Here is a 5,679-nt window from a genome sequence, read left to right on the forward strand (position 1 = left end):
TAGAAAGGGGGCAACTGAAAGATGAGCTCAGCTTTATACTGCAGAGGATGTGCCCTGAACGTCTAGTTAGGCCCCAAAAAGGCTCTCACAATTCACAGAAGAGCGGTCGGACTGAAGGACAACATTTTTATATGAAGGATCTGGGATGGAAAACAAATAAGCACAACATTTGGATGATTTTTTTTTTGTCTTTGTAATTTCCATGAATCACATTTTATATGACGAAAATAAAAAAAATAGCTCTGATTTATAATTCTTCTGTATATATTTGTATGAAGTATATTTGAGAACATTGATATTTAATGTGATGAGGTTTGATTGGCAGATTGTCAATTTTAATGTAAGATGCATGGTTAAGCTTTACACTGAAAGACTAAATGTATCTTGAAAAATGTTTGTCATTTGTGAATTTTTTTTCGCCTTGGAGACTTTTGAGAATTAAATATTATAATTTGTGAAAATCTGGACTGTGTCTACTTTCCTGCATGTCATTCTCTAATTATCTCTCCCCTATTTGGGACTCTATCTACATGTACTGTACTAGCTCTTAAAAGAAAGGCATAAAAAGCCACAAAAATCAACCTTAATATAAAAAACATACATATCAATTATTTCATTCATATTCCTCTCAGAAGCGTCTCCCCTCCCAGAAAACGACGTCTTTACCCTGGAGAATGATGTCAAAGCTCAGTCAGTGCATGTCTTTAATATTTTTTTTATATTTTAATGTTGCATCCACGTAAAATATCTGTTTCCAAAAATATAACAACTATTTATTCCAAGACAGCGAAAAGAGATGCAAGATGAAGCGAGTGCTTGGGATCAATAACACTCACAATTTAAATAAAGTTCAACCAGCTTCAGTGCCCTGAAAATAACATTGACTGACATTTTTTTTAACTTTTACAACATGACCATTTAACAAAATATAATTATAACTAAAACATAGTAATGGACATTTTATAATCTCAGACTATGGAGTTTGAGAAATGTGCAATATGATCTGTCAGAGGAGAGCAATAACAAGTGACTAAAGACTGATAGGGACAGTGCAATATATATATATATATTTTTTTTAAAGATTTATTTTGGGCTTTTCGTGCCTTTAATGCAGAAAGAGGACAATGGATAGATTTGGAAACCAGGGAGAGAGAGCGGGGAATGACATGCGGAAAGGGGCCACGGGTGGAAGCGAACCCGGGCCTACCGCTTGAGATGAGAGTCTCAATGCATGAGACACGTGCCCTAACCATTGTGCCACCAGCGCGCCCCAGGGACACTGCAATATTGAGTATTTCCATTTAATTTGTCTATATTTCTATTGCATGCAGCACGGAGCTGTGAAGGGCTTTCTGACTCTGAGTGGTAAACTTATTGTATAGAAATATTACAAACTAATTCATTTAGCCTATTAAAAAAAAATGAATACACTGAGCAACTTTAAAGAGAAACACACACGTCAGCTATCAAAGCAAAAAAAAGCGTCAACTTACTTCAAAGAAATGTCAGGCTGTTAATATTCTCAGAAAGGAAAGATTATCATTACTGAGAAAAAGAAAAGAGAGACAAACTACCTGCCTGCTTCCTTTTATCAAAATTATCTAGAAACTATAAGAAGAGCTGATCGTGATGCTAACATCCTGTTGCTAACTCCTGAGCACAGACACTGAACAGCAGTAAAATAAAAATCTACAGGTTTTTGTTTTTGGCCCGAAATTTGATGACTTTTCCTGAAGTGTCCCAAAATACACAAAAATGAAAATATTTTCAAAACAGTCCAATTTGACGCCTGTATCAAATCAAGGGAAATTGAAGTTTTAAGGAATCTTGAGAGTATGAAACTGTATGTCTGTGTGTCATTCACACAGACATACAGTTTCATACTCAGAAGTGACAGAGTTAAAGGGGTACCTTAACACTGAACTGCATGCATTCCAGCCAAAAATCGAGAATCTCTGCAGTGGCAGACACCTCTCTGAGTCTCTGAAGAGTCATGATGGGGAATTCTCTTAACTGTTAAACTGCATAGGGATCAAACATGGTGGACATAAGGATCAGAAGTCATACAGAGGTCGGGTGAGGTGGGATTTGGCACATTTGAGGAATTTAAACCTGCAATCACAAGCCCCTACTATATAACAAAATAATTACTAAATATGTGCTCCTGGGGCCGCTGGTAGCCTACCAGTTGGTGTGCGCCCCATGTGTAGAGGCTTGGTCCTCTAGAGTGGAAGGCCCAGGTTCAAGTCCCAACTGTAGCTCCTTTCCCATATGTCGTTCACCACTATCTCTCTCTCCCTGCTTTTTGACTCTATCCACTTGGCCAGGTCACCTTTGTGAAAGAGATATTGATCTCAATGTGTTGATTACCTGGTCAAATAAAATAAACAACTGTCTATCTTTAGAACAAAGACGTAAAAAAAAAAAAAGCCCAGAAATGTGTGCTCCTGCCACTGAATGAGAACGCCATGTTTAATCACACTGTGCTGCAGCAAAGATTCCGCTCTGAACATTTGTATTAAACATCTTGACAAAACAAGTTGACAGAAATAATGAAACCTTGATAAGTCTGGGGTCAGATTTAATATATGAACTCAGCATGGATGTGGACTGTGGTGACAGGTGCAGAGTGAAATGTCATTTTTCTTTTCTGCACAGGGCTGTGGTTTAGTGGTTTCAGACTTTCCAGAGTTGCAGCAACATCAGGAAATAAAAAGCAACCACACTTTGCGTCAAAATGCCAAACACACGTTAAGGCAACTTGTCTTAAATTCCCTTAAATTAGCTGCATGTAGAGGAGTATCCTCAAGCAACCACCACTCTTCTATCAGATAAATTATAATATCCTATATTTACAGATACAAAGATAATTACTTTAAGTGTTGAAAAGTTTCTGATGAGACAGGCAGTTTTCACTCAGCTCAGAGGCTTGGAGCAGCTTTTGCTTGTTTTAAATTAAGTATTATTACAGGACATTAAGGTGGGAAGGAAGCCCCACACCCCTCACCTCTCCGACGTGATGTCGATAACAACATGCAAAAACAACAACGACCAAAAAAAGTGCAATAACAAAAAGTGCAATAAAATATGTGAAAAAATGTTCATATGTAAAGTAATGTAAAGAAGCTTTATGCAGAGACAAGTGTTTGATAAAGTGTTTGTTCACAGCTCTAAATATTGGAATAATCAGAGCCAACAGGTGTCAACAGGTAAAACATGACAATCTAATTAAACACAGTAATATTAATATAATAAGATTTAGACCTACAAGAAAAATGTGACATGAATAAACTCTGTACATTTCATGCTCTGCCAGGTGTTAAAATGTTTATACAGTGCTTTAGGGTAATCATAAAAACTCTATGAGCAATTAAAGAAAATAGTTTTTAATCACAACAACTGCAATAAAGGAAAACGGTGTTATGAAATATTTAATATTCAGTAAAAACAAAATAAACCTTCAGTAAATATTCTCATTTAAATGTATTTCTATATGCTTTAATAAATAGATAGATTATCTCATTTTACTTAATTCATGCTGGAAATATTATCAAAATTAATTTGTTTACAGACACATTTAAGAAAACCTGAAAAAGAGAGTAAATTTATACATTTATTTCTTTATTTGAAAAATCAACAAATGAATAAAATATAAAGGCAAACAAACCAAAACAGATTTTCTGTACAGACTGCGTACATCTGTTCTGAAGGGTGTATGATGAAGTGAAAACACACATTACTAGTCCCGTCTCTTTTTTTCTATCAAGTTAAAGTTCAAACTTTAGAATAACAGAAAGACAGACGCGTATCGTAGAAAAGCACCAAAACTACTTCAACAAAGAAAGAAGACTTTAAAGAATGAAAAAAAAAGAAATTATAATTCACTTTGAACACCTTGTTAGGTCAGACTGTCTGTTGATGTATTGTATTAATATGTATATAGACTTGTCCATTTCTGTATAATATATTGGGGGCTGTCAAACAATAATTTTTATGATAGTGATTAATTGCTAAATTTCAATAGTTCATCATGATTTTCCCCATTTTTGATCGCATTTGAAATTCCATTATTTCCTTTTTTTATAATAACAATTTTTATTGTCTAACATCAGAGTACTTTACTTTCTGTTTTAAATAAACCCTGCTTTTATTTTGAAATAAAATAAGAACCTTCTGTTAAATTAAAGGTTGCGACATTAACTTCACCACAGAAAAAGAAACTTGTTATAGTTTGAAAACAAAATGAAAACTGTTTAAAGTAACGGTAACAAAAGAAAACGTTTTAATGTAATGAGGTGGATTTTACTTTGACTCATCCGCTGAGCCGTCTGAGCGGTTTTATGTGAAATGAGACATTCAAAGACGCAGCAGTGTCGTTCTTTTCCATCATTGTGATCACAGAGTATATACACATAATTTATATACACATCAGAGAATCCCCCTCACTCACCACCTTCAAGAACTCCCTAAAAACTCATCTCTTCAACATCGCAAACAACCTCTTACCAACTCAACTCTCATCCTCCTTCTCTTACATTATTTCTTCTTTGTTTTGTTTTCAATGTTTTGTTTTGTTGTTATTCTTTGTTAAGGGTCTTCGATTACTTAATAAAGTGAAATAAAAGCATAATGCATTATTATTATAATTACATAATGTATACATATAGAGAGAGAGCAATAGAGAGAGAGAGAGAGATTAAATTTAACTGAATCAAAGTAAAACAGCAGATTTCAGGTTTCAAATGGAACAAATGTACGTCTGCTATTAAAATGACCATTATTGGAGGAAACTTTGAGTCAGACTTGTAAATGAATCTCCCGACATGTTGCAGTTAAAATGTGTGTGGGTGCAGCTCACTCAGTTAATAAATGCACACAGTCCAAAAGTATGTAGGAAGATGTTTAAATTATGAATATAATTTAGAAGGTGACTTAAGGATTTACAATATTTACTGTGATGGTTGTCTTGTTAAAAGCAAAAGAAAAAAATAGTTATTAAAAAAAAAGCATGAAAATGTTTTCATCCCCCCCCCGGTTGAATATTACGGCAGAACATCGTCCATGTTTGATCTCACAGCGACATGTATGAGTCAGGCGGAGGAGTTTCGACCGCACGTTTTACAGTTATCAGAGCAGCGATCACACATTATCTGCGACTCAACCACAGGGCTGTGAGCAGAGCTGGCTTAGCAGAAAATAAAGCCACAAACCCCTGGGTTGTTTTTTTCTTCTTCTTTTTTGCAACTCTTATCATCTATCTGAGCAGGAAACAGTGAGCTTATTTTCTCCACTGACTGTGGTGTCAGGAAGCACAGACGTGTTTACTGAACAACATATAGCACGCAAACATGGAGGAGTGTGTTTATCTCTCATGTTTTATTGACACAAATCTGCACACTTATATCACCTTTTACTAGCTGCTGTTATGACAACTAAATTAAAGAAATGGAACTTGATCCCATATTTAATTTTTAAGTTAATTGAACAGCAAAGAACAGTTTGTATGTTCAGCGGTGAGTACATCAAATGTTTGTCTCTCTCTGTTTCTTCTCTTTCAGTTTTTTGTAGCAAATATGTAGCTGATGCATGAAAAATGTCACACCTTCTCTAAATGTAACAGACGTGAAATAAGTCAGGCAGTTAGTCAAAAGGACACGCTTGCCTGAACTGTACCGAGCC

The sequence above is a fragment of the Labrus bergylta genome, chromosome 12 (genome assembly GCF_963930695.1).
Source record: "Labrus bergylta chromosome 12, fLabBer1.1, whole genome shotgun sequence".
In the NCBI taxonomy this organism is placed as follows: domain Eukaryota; kingdom Metazoa; phylum Chordata; class Actinopteri; order Labriformes; family Labridae; genus Labrus; species Labrus bergylta.